General features: G+C 44.6%; 1 long non-coding RNA gene across 10 annotated transcripts in view; it reads left to right on the top strand.

Annotated features, from left to right (window-relative positions):
- LOC108394829 (uncharacterized) overlaps positions 1–17,928 on the top strand; it is a 269,317-nt gene that overhangs the window by 122,062 nt on the left and 129,327 nt on the right. The gene's annotated exons all lie outside the window — the stretch shown is intronic.

Below are 17,928 nucleotides of genomic sequence, written 5' to 3'. Positions count from 1 at the left end.
CTGCTGTGATTCTGGGGCCAGAACTTGAAGGTGGTGGGACTGAGAGAGGGCACAGAGCCACAGTGCCCACTGCATCACTGGCAGGGACAGTGGGTTCCCCGGGTGAGCTCACCCTCTCTGGGCCAGTGTCTGTGAGTGTTTCACATCGGGGTAGGGAGAGAAGGGCAAATCGTGGGAGGAGGTAACCTGGGGAGGTGACCTGGAGCTGTGAAAGGAGTCCTGGGCATGAACTCATTCACAATCAGGGAACACCTCTGAATACCCAAGGGGCGCAAGCAACTGTAGCATTCATTTATTTAGAACTTAAAGTGTGTTCACTCTGACTGCCTCCAAAAGGAGTTTGTAGGCTCCATGACTGATCACAAATGTGTACTGATTAATGTACAACTGGAGGAAAAGACAGAGCAGAGGAGTGGGTGAGGAAAGGCCCCAGATGCGAGGGGACAGCTGCAGCTGGGCATGGAATGCAGATCCGCATCATGGACTGTGAGGCTGTGGGACCTTCCATGCACCGTGGATACCAGGCCAGGAGGTGGGCAGTGGGGAGGGGTCCACCTGGGCACTCAGCTATGCGCCTTCTGCATCTGGCTGTCCCTGAGACCGTAGAGCACAAGCATTTTACTTTTTCAATTTTAAAGAGTATTGTTAACAGGTACCCCTTATACATGGTACAAAAAGTACAATCTCCAAACCAGCATGTGAAGAACAGCTGCTCCCCAACCCCCCAACCCCCAGGATCACCAGATTCCTTCCGCAGAAGCAACCACCATTATCAGATTCCTAGCGGTCCTTTCGGGGCTATTCTTTGCATACATAAGCTACACTTACATTTTGCTGCATGACAGACAGCATCTGCATCACTGTTTGTTTCACCAGCTGCAGCATGTTAAGCGTTTGTGTTGTGTCCCGTCTTGGGCACATACAAGCGATGCTACCTAAATACCCTCAGATGTGCACACAGCTCACGCATGCGCGAGAACACGGGTAGCTCGATGCTTAGAGGCAGTATTCTCAGGTAAATTCGGTACATATTGCCAAGTGGCCCTCCTTCAAAATTGTGCTATTTTATAAACAATGGGATGCAGTGGGGCACCTGCTTCCACACACTTTTTTGAACGTGGCCAGTAATCAAAATGTGACAGTCTGAAAGGTGAAAAATGGTATCTTGATATAAAGTAAATGGCATTTCTCTTTTCCTGAGTCATGTTGAGAGTTTCAGGTACTTAAGGGCTATTTGTATCCCCGTTGCTACATATTGTTGGTTCACATCCTTTGCCCATTTTTCTCTTTGCTTGTTGGTCTTTTTGGAGTATTTATGTGTGGGGGATATTTGCACTTGGTGCATGATATTAATTAAAATAGTTTTTCCCACTTTCACATTTGCCTTTTGGGGTTGTTTATGGTAGGTTTGGCCATGCAGAGAAAATTTGATTTTTATATAGTCATTTTCATCAGTTTTTTTCCCTTTTGGTTTTGCATTTGGTCTTTATGCCAATAATTCATTCCTCCCTTTGAAGTGAGAAAGTAATCATTATTTTTGTCTTTTAATACTTTTGTGGTTTCTTTTTTTTTTACATTTAAACAGTTGGTCTATGTAGATTTTGTTTGGATATATAACTGAAGAATGGATTCACCTTTGTTTTTCAGATGGCTGCCTGCCTTGTTTGCCCCAGTACCGTTTCTTGAATGACCCCGCTTTCCCCACTGATCTGAAGTGCCCCCCTTGGCCTCTCACGGTGGCCTTGCTTGAATTTGCCTGTCCTCTAGGCCTTCCGCTCTGAGGAGCAGAGCCGCTGAAATGGGCAGCGCATGATAACGCACAGACTCAGGAACAGGAAACATCCCAGAAGGCCTCCCTTTTTATCTATGGGATAAAATACAGAGAAAACGCTCTCCACGTTGGAAAACATAACTCTTTCTGTTTGCTTCCCATTCCATCACATCCGAGACCCTCCTCCATCACCCCTTCCCTTACAGGTGGGCCCCCCATGGTTTGCTGTTTGTCCTGTGGACAAAGTCCAGACATTTGGGCCATGGGGGAAATAACCTAACCCAGAGTGGCTAAGAGAGAAATTGATTGGTCAGCACTTGAAAGTCCGGGACTGGCTTGACTCAATGCTGGCGACAGGACAGGGTCTCTATCACCCCATCTCTCTGCTCCACCTCCCTCATTGTTGATGTCCTCTCGGGATGCCATACCCTAAAGGTGGCTGTGAGTTGCATGTTCCCTCAGCAGCCCCAATGACAGATGTCCTGGTAATAGCATAACGGGAGCAGGAGCCCATCCTGGTCACTGGGACTGGGACATGGGACTGTTTGGCCTGGTTAGTGGGTCTGGGACATTTGTGCATATCTGGATCAGCAGCCCACTTAAATAGTGTGGGCTGGGCATGGAAGGATTCTGGTGCCAGAGAAAGGGGCGTGGATCCTGGATTGTGGGCACAGCAGGTGCCCCCACGCTCTGTTCTCCTGCCCTTGGTTGGCCATCCCTGGCAGTGCAAGGTGCAGCCCTCACTCTTGCTGAACTGGCCACATTACCCAAGTGACTTAAATTCTCTGAGGCTCAAACACAAGGATCTTGAAAGACCTATCAGTGTGGGGTTGTAAAGAGTCACTAAAATAATATGCCTCAGGTACCTGGAGGTGGTGCCCAGCGACTGACTGCTCATTTGCTCAACTAGTATCAAAGGTTCTGATCACAGTGTCCCAGGATGGACAGACCCTCCCTCTGCAGCTCCAGGTGTGACTCAGCGCAGTAAATAAATGGCAGATAAAAGGCAGACAGGGCGACCCCGTCTGTGTCTGCCTGGCCCTCAACTCTCAGGCATATATCTTGTCTTCTTCTGAACTTGATTCTCCAAAGAAACTCTTAATGCTCGACACCAAAAATAAAGAAGAAAGGAAGAAATAGAGAGAGAGAGAGCAAGAGAGGAGAAAGAGAGAAAGAGGGAAGGAAGGAAGGAAAAGAAAGAGAGAGAGAAGGAAAGACAGGAAGAGTAAGAGGCCAAGTTACATCTTTGTAAGACAGTTTGATGCCCTGGGAAACAGCCCACCACAGGTGGCAGCCGCTCTGGGGGAAAAAATGGGAATCTCTACCAGGAGCTGCAAACTGAACGGCAAAGCTGCAAACCCTTGAAGATTAATTCTTCTTACATGGCCCAACAGCCTGATGGTTCTCACTGAAAATAATCCAGAAATGACAAGTTTTGATTGTATGTGTCTCTAAATACAGATGCACCCAGGTTGGCAGTTTTTCTCTGAATATTTGACAACCGAATCTCTCTTATGCCATTACCCTATTTCTGTTCTCCCATTTACTTAGCAACTGAACCCTAATTTTATCCAGAGTGGTGATGTACCCAACGAAAAGACTGCATTTTCTAGGCTCCTTTGAAGTTCCCTGTGGCCATGTCACTAATTCCTGGCTGATGAGATACAAGGGGAAGTTTGGGATTTCTGGGAAGGTAAATTAAAAGGAGGTGACTCAGCTGTGGAGCTATTCACTTCCTCCTTCTTTGGGAAATGGATGTGAGCACAGGAGCTCCTGCAGCTGCCTTGTGACCTTGAGGGTAGAAGGCAGTGCTGGAATGCTGGAGCAGAAAGGCAAGAAGAAACAAGCTCCGTATGTCTTTTCTATGGGCATATAAACACTTGTATTTTTTATTCTTTTGGTGTTTTCTGCTAAGTGAGGCTAAGTGCAAACCTACCCTGAAACATAGGATTCATCTCTTAGCAGCTGTTGGTGATCTGCACTCTAAAGAAGAGTAGAAACATGTGTGTGCCAATGTCCTAACAATCTTGGCCTCCTCAGGGCCTGAGAAGAGTTCCCGCGATTTTTGGAACTCCTGGGGGCCTTAGAGAGGTGTGCCCTGGTCTCCACTAGGCTACTTTCCCCCAGTGAAGCCAAGGTACTTTGGTTTTGCTCTAGTGAAGGATTTAAGACTCACTGAGCTATATTATCAAAATCTTGCAAATCATGTGGTTTCTTTCTCAGTGCTGGACCATTTGGTAAAACCGAACCACCATCATTTTACTAGATCTTTAAGCTTTTGTCAAAAAGTAACTTAGGCCAAATGTCTAATTCTGTTTGTAATAGTTGGTGAATCACTTTCTGGGCATTATCACCACACACACACGCACGCACGCATGCACACACACACAACTCACCAAGACTCGGGGAGCAGTGGAACTTACCAGAGTCCCAGAAAGGAGAAGAAATGGCTGCACCAGGGCCTGGCCTTGGTCACTCCACGATCACCAGACTGTCCCTGCCCAGGTCAGGCCAGGTGCTGGGGACAAATTTTATGGAAATCTTTCCTAGGGTGATCCCTCTTTTTAGAATAAAGCATTGAACATACTATCCTGACAGTAAGTTCCAAGCAGACGAGCTGCTCATCAGAGGCCACCAGAGGCCCAGATGCAACAATCACATTTTCTAAGTTAGCATGTGAACCTTCTGTTCAGTGTTGCACCAGTTAGCAATGCACGGTGCCAATGATAGCAAACTCAACTGAAGCCAGCAAGAGGAATGTATTGGCCCAGGAAAGTGAAAAATTCAGCAGGATCTCTGACCCTGGATAAGGCATGACCCATCACCAAGGCCCCTGTTTTGTACCTTCTTCCCATACTGCAGGATGACAAAGGGTGGCCACTGTTCCTCTCCCAGCCTGGCTTCCCAGTCCTTACCCACACCATCTGGGGGTGGGGGGGCTCTCCCACAGGCTTCTGCAGAAGAGAGAAAGTTCCCATCTTCCAGGAAGCTCAGCAAATGGTCCCTCAGGTGACAGGGGCCCAACCTCGGGGCAAATGAGCAAGCTGATTATCTGAAGCCAGTGACGGCTCACCCCACAAATATGGGGCAGGGACTCACCCAGCCAATGTGCCTGATGCTGCTAAATGGGGCTTCCCAGAGAAAACCTGGGGACCTAAACTTTGGGTGGGGAATGGAGCCGTATCTTTTGCTTCCCATATTCATCTCACCCATCACAATGACTGTCCTGGCCAGTGATGGGTGATCTCATTAACGATTAGTCGGCTCCCACTTGGACACCTATCACACAGCCTCCACCCCTGGGGTAGGCCTGATCTGTCTCATTGGGTTACCTTCCCCTTTTTAACCCAGTTTTTACAGACCTGGTCCACTGAGCAATCACTTAAATTTTATTCAACTGTGGTGAAGCTACTTCTGGGCTAATTTTGTCTCTGCTACAAGGTATCACAGAGCAGTAGGAGGGGAGGTCTCGGAGATGAAGCTGATGTTCGTTTTACTATGTAAGGTGGTGTCCATGAGGGTAATGTGAGCCTCCCCCTCCATACCCTTTGTTGGTCGATGATTACATCAGCTCCTCCTCTGTCCCATAATGGATCATTTTACAGGTTTCCATCTTAAAGAGAAGAAAAGAAAGAAAGGAGTCATTAACTCCAAAGCCATGCAGAGCAGGACCCCTCTAGGCGGAACCTGCAGAAGAGGCAGGTCCATGCCTGCTCTCCTGAGCAGCTGGGTGAGTCTCCCAAGGCCCTGAGTGTGGCCCCACATTCCTTAGGACTTGGAGTCCTATTCTCCCTTGATGGTACAGTCACTGCGATGAAGGTGACATGCTGTTCCAGAGGGCAAAATTGGGACCCACCCTGATATGACATCCATCAGATATGTGCAGACAGATGTCATGGCCCCCACGAACCCTTATCTCTTCTAGACCACACATAATCATCATCTCCCACTGCTTCATGTAACTTGAGGCTTCCGGCAATCGAAACGTGCCCATTGGCATGCCCAGGACACAACAGACAATGTTTTGCTCTGTTATGACTTGGCTTAGTCTCAATACCATGTTCACATAGTTTAGTCCAATAGTGTTTGTTTTCTCTTAAGAAAAAAATATCACCTGTAAGTCCATCACCTAGAAATAACCCCAAGAAAGAAAGAAAAAAATTTTAACTATTTTTTTCTGAATATAAAAAAGCATGTTTTCCTTTCCGATATTGGATCAAAATATCTACTTTGACTAGAAAATAGTCTTTTATAATATGCTTAAAGCCTATGTAATATTTCCTCTTGTCAGTGTATCATTTAGGTAGCCATGGCCTGCTTTTTACCTCTAATTGGTATAAAATTCCTTGAGGTGTCAACACTGGGGTAGAGCCAACCCTGCTGGAAGACCTGTCAGGCAGGAATGATGATTATTTTCAATTTACAGTCCAGAAGGTTAAATAAACTGCTCAAAGGCACGCAGCTAGTGAGGGCCAGCAGGGAGAGACTAATTAGCACTCCCACCTATACTGTGCCTTGTCCCTGGACCCTTGCATATATTGCCATCATTTTTTGCCATCTCAAAAGAGAAATGTTAGCTTACTGTTTTTTTTATTTGCATTTATTCAGGCATTTGAGAGTTTCAGCATCTTTGCATTTTTTACAGAGCACCGGCATTTATTTTCCTTCAAAGTGTCTTTGTACGGCTCTGGCCCATTTTTCTGTTAGTCTTATGGTAGGTAAACATGCAGACATAGTGCCTGTCATTAACCCACTACCTGCCATATATGCTCTCCAGTTATTTCCTTGCTTTATCATTTTGTTATGGTGATTTAGGACTGAGAAGTTATACTTTTTATGTCTATTAATATTTTCTGCTGAGACTATTCCCATTAATTTTATCCTTAGAAAATTTTCATCTCTCCCAATGCAGGTAAATGTTTTTTCCTACTTTCTTTCAGGGGTGCTCTGAGTTCCTTTCCCACATTCAATTTCTTCATCTGTCTGGAAGTTATTGCTAATTTTCTTCTCAAAAGGTCTGTCCAGAAGTACCTGAATAAGCTGAAAAACCCATGACCTGTTCCATCATACCTGTTACCTGGACAGCCTCCTATGGAACTGTCACACCTGGTACCTGGCCCGGCCCCTGAGGGCAGCACACCCCTAGAGACATTATATTTCCACTGATAGAACTAAAGCCACATCCACGTTCAGCCTGCCTGTAACACTTCTACGTAACTGTGTCCATCAGGGAGATTGGCCTTTTATCTTGTAGCATCATTTCCATTTATTCCCCCAGGTGTCACCTAATGCTCAGCCTTGAGTGCTGTGTCCTACCCCTGGGGCCGCTTGGTCCCCTTGGCTTCTTCACATGCTATTATTGGACATTCGGGTTATCCCTCAGGTCTTATTTTCACATAAGCAGCTGACAAAATAGTCACACCCCTGCCCAGTATGTCCTTCTGTGTTGCATTCTTAATCCTCGGTGTTTCTCTTGACATACTATCTGAGTCGATTTTTACTGAGGTTGGTTTTGCCTCCCTAGTCCATCCAGTTGAAATGAGCTTGTGTCATCCATATTTGGTTATTTGTTGCATTTATTGTCCTGCTCGGCTTCTGGCTATGCATTCACTGGACACCAGTGCCTTTGGCATCTTTGTTCAAGTCTTTGGAAACCATGTTTATAGATGAGGGAACTGCAGCTCGGAGGGGTGGAGTGAATTGACCAAAATCACATGACTACATGACTGAGACCATGGTGGGGACCCAGGTTGTGTGCCTCCAAAGCCAGGGCACTGGGGCCGCATGGGGATGGCTAGCACTAGGACAACAGCCTGGCAGTGACAACAGCACTGGCCACAGCCAGGGCGGCTCTTGTGTGCTTCATAAAACCCAGCTCAACCCCAGCCGTGACACCACAGGGCGGGCCCTGCTCTCATCCCCATTGTACTGCCTGATAGGATGGAAGTAGCATAGGCCGGGCAGGGAGCCGTTAGTGGGTCAGAATTTGCATCAGTTCCCAGCCCTGACACCACTGGCCTTGGTGCTACTCTGATTCCTGCCCATCAGTAGCATCAAAGGACACTCCAAGGACACATTAGGGCTGGGTGGGTAGAAGGACATGGAGGCCAACATGGAGCTAGGCACCCCCCCTTAACAGGACTTCAAAATGCTCATCATTCTGCTTGGGCACTGTTTTTCCATACATCTTGCCTTTCACCTGGCCCACATTCCTCCATTTCAAACACAAGAATATCCTGAAAGACTTTGTCAATTGCTTGGCTGACATTATTTTAGGTGTACAATGCTTGCCAGATGCACCTGTTTAATCACAAAAGCATCCTGGTTGTTTTAGGGGACTTGAACCCGTATTCCTTTTGGAATGTTTTCAGTATATATGGTCAATAACTCCAGAATATTCCTCCCAGGGATTGCCATTAAGCAATCTATCCTTTTTACAGTTTTTGAAAATGGACAGTTTGCCCAGGGGCCAGTTTCCCAGTGTTCAATCACTGTGCTTCTTTGAGGTGCTCTGAGTGCACCCACCTTTGCCTGAGAAGAAAACTAACTTACGAATGCACCCAAATGCTGTCTTATCTTCTCATCTGTCTGGAATTTTGCCTCTTTGAAGAACAGTCTGGAGACGTAGGAAAGAGGGAAGCTAAACTGAAATTGTTGGCTCTAACTCGTCTTTACATTTTTGTCATCTTTACATGTTAGCATCTTCTCTGAGCAGAGCCCTGCCACTGGCTGGTTGTACTCCTCAGGCTGCTTTAAAAACCCTTATGAGACTGCAGTCCTGCTGTCCCCTCTGTTTGTGCTGGGCGTTAGCCACCCCAGTGCTGTTCTTGAAGGCGCAGCCCCCAGGTGTATTTTGTCCATGATAAAGTGTCCCCCTCTCACATTTTGGGCAGGCTCACTGTGACCACTCTTTGTGGCCACACTGGGGTTTTTTTCTAGGCATTTCCTCTTTTTGTGTCCCTCATCGGGATTAGTCACAATTACATAAGCAGAATTTGGTAGCTTCTCCCCAGTCTTCTCTTCACTTGGACTGGTGTGTGTTTGAGCCCCCAGCCCTTCAGGTTAAGATTGTGCGGCCCTAGGAACTGTTGCTCGATCTTTCCATGGCTTGGTTTCTTCGTGTCCAATTGAGCATAATAGAAACATTAACCTCTTGGAGTTGTTATGGAGGAGATAGTGCATAGCTGTGATCAGTGTTAGTATTATAATCTACCTATTATTGAAACCCTTTGCAGTTACAAGGAATGGAAATTCAACTCAAACTGGCTTAAACACAAAAAGAGAATCTATCCCTCTGAGAATTTTCCCCAAGGACTTGCCATCAAAGGCCAAAAGTCCACCTGGCTTGGGCACAGCTGGGCTCCAAGGTGTTTCCAAGGTGTTAGTGTCACCAGGACTCAGTGTCCCCATCTGGCCCTCTGCTGCTCACGTGGACTGGAGACCATTGAGGCGCAGGACCACAGAGCGTGGGTTGGGCTCCCACCCCTGGGAACTGGCGCCATGCCTGGAAAAGGGAAAACCAAACTCTGAATTTGGAAGTCTTGCTTTCCCAAAGAGGGGAGCTCAGGAGCCTTCCTGTGAGAGATTTCTCTGACCCTCCTGAGCACTTTTTCTGCTCTGCAGTTAATGGCAGTTGGACCTCTCAACGCAGCTCTTTTCTAGAAGGATGGACGCCACCAGAGTGGCCAAACGTGACCCTGAGCCCCAGCCACAGGCCCTGCTTCTTACTCCCCCCTCACCTCTCCCAGATGTTCCTGGCCTTGACTCTTGTCTCCAACATCTGCTAAACTCCTTCCTGTGTTCCACACAGCTTGAGCCTGATGGCTGGTACTTAATTGACTTTGTCTTTACCCTCTGACCCCACCCTTGCTTCCCAGATGGGTTTGCACACCTGGTAACTGACCTTGGAGTCACCCTTAACTCTGCCTGGTGGGCCTGCTGGACTGCATTTTATGTTTGCTCGCTACTTCCCTGAGATGAGCTCTTGGCTTGTCCTAACACAGCTGTGGTCACTCACTGTGGTTATGGTGTGACACTTCGGTCACACATGGTACTGGGCACCATTTTTTTTTTTTTAGTAGACTAGAATCCACGTCCCCTTCCTTTGTACAACTCCATGTCCCTTTGTGACATGGCCACCCCCAATTGCTGTGCATCCTTGATGGAATAGGACATTCATGTACCTTGTCCCCTGCATGGAAGTAGAGCAGCATCATGGTGTCCTCCACAGCGCCCCTCCCCTGCCTGGAGCAGTCCTGCACCGAGCCGAGCTGAGCAGCCTCAGAAGGGGTACCAGCAGCCCGTTCATTCCTCAGAGGCACCTGACGGTCAAAGGGGTCCTGTCCCAGCTGACCCCAGTACTCCAGCTCAGAGTACAGCTTTCCTGTTGATTCCATGACCTTCTCCATAACTTCTAACACATTCCCCTTTGGCATAAGTCAGCAGCGGTAGTTTCTTTTGCTCTCATGAGCTCTAGCTGATATGTGTGTGCAGTGCATCATCTCTTCTGGTTTTATAGATTTATATGGACTTTTTCTTCTTCCTTCCCTCTGAAGTTTCCCTTTGAGCTCTTTCTGGTCACATTGGCAAGGCTCCTGCAGCACGTTCTCAGATTTTGGTTAGCACACCCTGCTTCCTGCCAGGGCCCCGCCGTTCTGGGGTGGATCTGGGCCCTGGTCCAGGGGACACAATTCTCCACTCGGACACCATCCACATGCCCAGATGTTCCCTCGTATACCTCCTCCCTCCTTTCTCTAACAAAGTCACGAACTTCAAGTGAAAGAAGGAATGAAAACACCACCTGTAACGCTGATTCCTTCAATTTCCTCCCCAGCACTTCAAAACACATAGAAATATATTAGATTTCGACTTAAAGGTTCAGAGACTATCACACTTGGAAGAAAACTTAGAAACCATCACAGGTCGCCACTCAAGTGTTGCCTCTGGTTCCTGGCTGAATGGGTTTCCCATCTGGGCACTGTGGCGAAGGTGCTGTGAGGGAGTCGCAAATGCCAGTGTGGATGTAGCAAAGTAACAGCATGTGAGCTGATCACTTGCACTCCCCCAACAACCTGCTCGGCATTTTACAAATGAGGAAACTGAGGCATGTATGTACCAAGCACATATATACAGGCAGCTAGGACAGATTCGAGGATAGACTCCGGGTGGTCTGGCCTTTCTTGTCAATGACAATGACTTCTCTTTCCCACAGGAGTTGTTTCATCTGAGGTTCTCAAAGTCCACTGCTGACTGCATGGAGAGGATTCTTTACTCAGCCTCTTGTGTATGTTCTCGCAGGGTCCTGCTGGTGCCAGTGGGACAAGGGGGAGCACCTGGAGAACTTTCAGAATCCCAGTTCTGACGCCTTAGGGCAAGAGGGTGGCTTGGGACCCACAACAGGCAGTCCTGGGCGGTGCTAGCCCTGGAGCCTCAGAGTTTGGAGGACACCCTGGGAGCTCACCCGTTAGCTGGGACCTTTTATCAGACCGCAGTTGGAAAATTTCAGAAACGGCTGTCCCACATGGAACATTCTCCATTTCATTCCAAGTGGGGAAAAAACAAGTAGCCAGGTGAACCTCTTCAAAATGCTCAAGCCCATCACCCTTGATTTGGGAAGTTGGATTGAGATCTAGACATGGCATGACTCATTGGAGCTCACTGTTGGAAGAGGGGGACAAAACGTCCTCATCCCTCCTGGGGGAGCTGGCTCCTTAGTTTGAAATCCATCCTGTGTGACTGTCAAGGTGGGAGCCTTCATAAAGGCCTGCCTGCTGGTTAGTAATTAGCAAGATGGTGAGAAGCTTGCAGAAGCGCACAGCTCCAGGGACAGAAGCAAACATTCCCTCAGTAGGCCCCTGGGAGAGGGACCTTTTTTCTGGGTCCAGGGCTCCAGAGTGGGGCTTCCCAGACAGGAATAGAGAGCGGCTGCTTTCTGGGGAAGGGAGTGCGAGTGGCCTGGGACCCATCCTCACGACAGTTCTCAGTGGCTTAGTAGGGACAGCATCCTGTTTTATGAAAAGCCTGTTGCTGGCGGGAAGCTGTCTGCCTGCCGTGTGGGCAGGGGCCCAATATCGCCGCAGGCGATTCCAAGCCAGAACTTGGAGCTGAAATCACACCAGGAAAGAACACGACTGTTTTTTAGCTGACAAAGCAGGTCCTTTTTCTTCTTTCTTCTCTCTCTTTTTTTTTAAACAGTTCTCGTGCCTGGTTCCACTGTGTACATGTTGAGTGTACGGGCATGCATGTGACATTCTCTAGCAGAGGCAGCTGGGTCCCCCCGGGTGAGCACGGCTCCCTCCCCCGCCAACCCCACCCCCCACCCGCGCCCCCGTGCCTGGCCTCCCCAGCCCCCTGGTAGACACCAGAGCCCAGGGAGGCCCAGACTGTGGCCTGAGGTTATTTATAGGGTCGGGGTTGGAGGGAGGAGAAATTGACTGCTTTGTTTATCTTCTGAGTCTGGAAACTCTGCAAAATTCATCCATTTCCAAAGAAGTCTTCATTTGTAGGCTTCCAAAAATAAAAAATAAAGGGAGCCTCACTTCAAAAGAAGCTAGAGGAAAGGCTCTTTTCTTTGTGAGCTGATTTGTTTATTATTATTATTTTATTTTTTAACATTAGGTTTGTTGGAATTAGGCAAACGCAGTTACTTTTTATCACATTTTTATTACATTCTTACTTTCATCTTCTGTTCCCTTATCAGGGAAGAGGGCAAATCGTATTTTAAGAGACTGATATATGTTCTTAGCTCTTCTCATTTAACACGTGCCCATGGGAAATTGAGGTTTTGTGTAAACGTTTCTAATCCTGTGTTCTGCTGAAGTTTATAAATGACTCTGGGAGTCCTCCATTGACCTTGTAAATTAAAATCATACAAACTGTCTCACTTTTACAAATTAAAAAAAAAAACTTTAATGTGGTACAGCGCAGATTTTTAAAAATAATTTTTAAAAATAATAAAAGCAATTTTAATATGCTTATTGGTTTTCTGTACATGATTTCTCTGTGTCTTTTGAAAATTTGGGGTGAAGAGTGCCCATATCCAACATAGCATCTTTGTTCATGTATTGGCTTCTTTTTACCCTGCCCTCAGACAATTTTTCATGTAGTACCAAAAAATATGTGCTTTGGAAAAATATTTTTTTAAAGATAGAGTCAGTGGAGAAAAGGGAATTTCGGGAAAAATTTTTTTAATGTACTTGAAATTATTATTTCACAGGTGGACATTCAATTTCATCTTAAAGATACAGATATTTAAATTTTGAAGTCTCTATTATTTATCATGCTGTATCACTGTACTGATATAAGCCTAAAATCATGTAAACTCACAAGTGTTGCTATATATTTTAATATTTTATACATTCATTTTATAGTTTTCAAAATCTTGGGAACAATCTATGGCACAAAAAAATAAGTGACATAAATCTTGTTAAACCCAGTCTACTTTTTCCTAAACTGTGTCTTTAAGGTACAAGATATTCAACAAATTGGATGTTTTTTTCCCCTCCAGTCTCTGGTTACTTAAGAGAAACCAGAGGATTATCCTTCTGGTGAGGAAAAGGGTATAGAAGGCAGTATTTTTTTTTTTTAAGGAGAGGCAGGGTTCTATCAGTTTGAGCATTGCTGGGCCTACTGTTTCTTTGTGGGTAAATTTAAAACATTAAGTCCAATTTTTAATACTATATTTCCCTGTGAGTCCTTGGGCTGAAAGCCCACCCTATATTGTCAGGCAAGGACCCGAGATGAGCAATAAGGAAAACACAGATATAAGCAGTCTTTGCTAGTGCAACTACATATTTGTAATAAAGCTCCAGTGCATCCTGAGTAATCTATTTCTAGATGAATGCAGTCATAGCCTTTCAGCCCCAAAGAAAAAAAAACCTCTTCATTCAAGACCCCGGGTGAGGAATGGGAAAGAAAAACCATTTGCTGTGTTACACACAACTATTTACATTACTAATCAACTTTTGGTCCAGGAAAGAAGCGATAACCTAGTTAGGCTTTCAAAAGGAATTCAATATCCCACTGGCTAAATATAAAACAGGCTGAGAAATGTGACTGTTGGATAAAGCAACTGATTCCTTCCAAAGAGCAAGAGGTTGTAGTTTTGATCATTGGAAACACCATTGATAGTATTTTTTCTGCTTTCTGGGAAAATCAACCAGGAAAGAAAATGCATCTGAAACATTTTAAAAAATAGGCTGTCCTGGCTCCTGGTTCTGGAACAAGATGGCGTAGACTCACTTGCCTGCTCCATTTCTCTAAATACACTTAAATACCCTGGAAACTCTTCAACAGATTATGATAAAAGAACTCTGAAAGCGGGAAGAAAAAACGGTGGACTGGTGACAAACATCAAGAGTTGAGAAATAATCTTCTGAGCACAGGAGAGGCTTGCAACCTGGAATCACCAACAGGCACAGAACCCCTCAACCCACCCTCAAAAAAAAGAAAGTAGAACCAACCCAAGAATATCCTGCTCTTTTTGAACAAAGTACAGGGAAGGGGAAACCCAACAGATACCCAATAGGAAGTTTAGACCCCACTTTATAGCCCAGGGTCCTCACAGGTGATTCAATCCACTGGTGGCTGCAGTACCAGCAAAGCCCTGGGCAGTAACTCTGTAACTTCTGGGGGAAAATCCCAGGGCAAAATACCTTTGAAACCGAAATCAGCCAAAGGGAGAAATAAAGTGGGAGGAAACCATTTATTTCTTACAAGCAGTCATCCACTTCTGCTCTCCCATGTCTCTCTCGACCTGGCTGCAGAAGAAGAGACCCCACCCAACTTCTCCAGTCCAGATATGCCCTCTCTCACCCTTGTAATTACCTATTGATACGGAGATGGATTACTTCTCTCCACCCCTTGGAAACACCTATTGATACGGAGATGTACTAAGGCTGGATGAGAGATTCTGGAAATATTGCAATTTTACCCACAAACTGAGACACAGAGGGTGGCCTGACCACTCCCAGTAGGCGCAGCAGTGATGTGATACCCTGTGTCTCCTTGGCCTCTACTTAGTGACATAGGGAGACCCACCCCAGCAGCTTCCTCCCATGTCCAAAGGTTGCCCAGCAACAGAGTCTTCTAACAATAATACAAAGAAACCAATAAAAGAATGACATACTAAAAAATATAATAATTAAATCAAAATGGAACTCTAAAAAGTATTCAGTTGACCCACAGGAAGATAAGAAAAAAGAAACAGAAGAATGAGAAACAGAAAACAAATAATAAAATGCTAGTCTTGGACCTAATAGATCAATAAACACCTTAAGTGTCAGTGTCTAAGTATACCAACTGAAAGCTAGAAATTGACAGAGTGTGGATTAGAAAACGACACCTAACAATATGTTGTTTATAAGAAACTCATTTCAAATCCAATGGCATAGGTAGACTGAAAGCAAAATAAAGGAAAAATATATGCCATACAAGCATTAATCCAAAGGAAGCATGAGTGGCTATGTTAATATCAGACAAAGTAGACTTAAGAGCAAAGAAAGTTACTATGGGCAAAGAGGGAAATTATACAATAAAAAGGACTGATCCACTAAGATACAGCTTTCCTGTGAACCAAGTATCAGAGTTTCACAATATATGAAGCAAAAACTAAGACAACTAAAAAAAAGAACTAAGACAAATCCACAATTGTAGTTGGAAGCTTAAATCCCTCCACTCCGTACTCTAGGACTACTAGAGAGAAAATCAACAAAAATACAGAAGAACTCAACAACACCATCAATTGAAAGGATCTAATCAACACTTACAGAATGCTCTGTCCAAAAACAGCACAATATACGTTCTTTTAAAGGGACCATGCAACATTCACCAAGGTAGACTGTATCCTAGGTCACAGAACAAACCATAACAAATTAGAATGAATTAAAATCATTCAGAGTGTGTTGTCTGACCATACTGGAAGCAAACAAGAAATCAAAACAGCAAGTCAACAAGATAATCTCCAAACACTTGAAAACTAAACTATAAACTTCTAAATAATTCATGGATCAAAGAAGTTATCTCCAAGGAAATTTTAAAAATTCATAGAACTGAATGAGAATATAAATAAACACATTAAAATTTGTGAGATACAGCTGAAGCATGGAACTAAATGCTTATGTTAGAAAAGAGAAAATATCTCAAGTCACTAATCTACATACCTACATCAAGAAATTTTAAAAAGAAGAGCAAAATAAATTCAAAGCAAACAGAAGGAAAGAAATAATAAAGAGGAAGAAAACAATAAAATTTAAAGATGGAAACAATAGAAAAAAATAATTGAAACAGAAAAATGGTTCTTAAAAAAAAAAATCTAATTAATAACCTTGAACAAGATTGTCAAAGATAAAGAGAAGACAAATCACCAATAACAGGACTGAAACAGGAGCTACCACAATAAATTCTGTAGCCATTAAAAAGATAATAAAATATGTGCAAACATCTTTATGCTCATAAATTCAACATGTTGGAAGAAATGGGCCAATTCCTTAGAAACTACTAACTAATGAAATTCAGCCTAGATAAATAGGATGGTCTTTTCAGTTTTATAACTATTAAAGAAACTGAATTTGTAATTAAAATGCTCCCCTAAAATATATTTGCAGGCCCAGATGGTTTCACTGGAAAATTTTACCATTCAAGGAATAATTAATGCTATTTCTATGTAATCTCTTCCAGAAAATGGGAATACTTCCTAATTCTATATTTGAGGCCACCATTACTCTCATATCAAAGAGAGTACCAAAAAAAAAGAGAGAGAGATAAAGACCAATATCTCTCATGAACTTAAATGTAAAAATCATCAACCAAATTTAACCAATCAGATCCAACAATGTATAAGATGAATGAGATACCACAACCACGAAAGATTTAAGCCAGGTATGCTAGACTGATTCAGTATTTGATGATCAATCAGTATAATCTAGTATATTGACAGGCTAAGAAGAAAAGTCACATGACCATATCAGTTGATGCAGAAAAATCATTTGACAAAATTCAACACCCACTAATGATTGAAAAAAAAAACTTCTCAGTACACTAGGAATAGAGGGCAGCTCCTTCAGCCTCATAAAGAACACCCAGTAAACCCTGCAACAAATGGTGAAAAACTGAATACATTCTCTCTAAGATCTGGAGCAAAGACGTCACCTTCATCACAGTACTAGAAGTTCTAGCCTCTGTAAGAAGGCAGGAAAAAGAAAGAAAAGTCATACACATTGGAAAAGAGGAAATAAAACTTTCTCTTGTTATGGGCAACATGATTATCTACATAGAGAATCCCAAGGAATCTATGAAAAATAAGTTGTTCTCCTTTCCCTGGCCACACTGATAAGGCATGTGGTTCCGGTGGTTCTTGGGAATTGGCGGCACTAAACAGCAGCACAGGACTGAGGGTACAGTTTGTAGCATGATAAACCAGACAGACAGCCCAGCATCGCCTTACTCAGCTGTGTGCCCCTGGCACCTTCTGTGATCTCTCTGAACTTTGATCCCCTCATCTGAAAAGTGGTTTATGATGGAACCCAGAGCCTATAGGTGTTATGCATATTGAAAGAACAAGTATGTAGACAGCTGATTGCTGTGCTTGCTGTGGGCTGTTGCTGCCGTGTGTGATGTGCACTATCTGCTCAACTGCCCCCAGACATTGGTGCTGGAGCCAAGAGACCTGGATTCCCCTGCTGAATGGTTTAACTTGTCAACTCACCCAACCATCCTGAGCCTTACTGCTTTCAGGGGACAGTAACACCTCTCTCATAGCATATTTGTTAAGACCAGATGAAACAACACATAGAAGGCCTTTGAGCACTCTGAGAATAATTAATAATAATAATATGGAGGCTAGGACTTATTGAGCACTCCCTACTGCCAGCACTTACAACCTTTTGCTCAATCCTTTTGAGCCTGAGTTAGTGTTCTTTGTGTAGGTTGGGAAACTAAAGCCCCAAGAAATAATTTGACCAAAGACATGCCTTAGAATCCAGATTCAGACTCCCAGGATCTGGCTGTGTTCTCTGCTTTCCAGAGAAAGTAAGTCAGTGAGGGCAGGGACAGCTTGGCACGGGCTCACTTCCACTGGCAAGGTGGGTGTATTCTGGTGAGGGAGATTCAGTGAATAGCCTGGGACACGCAGTGCAGGAGCCAAGACTCATCATTGGCAG

Source organism: Manis javanica, chromosome 1, assembly GCF_040802235.1.
Source record: "Manis javanica isolate MJ-LG chromosome 1, MJ_LKY, whole genome shotgun sequence".
Lineage (NCBI taxonomy): Eukaryota > Metazoa > Chordata > Mammalia > Pholidota > Manidae > Manis > Manis javanica.
This window is presented reverse-complemented; position numbering and strand designations above follow the sequence as displayed.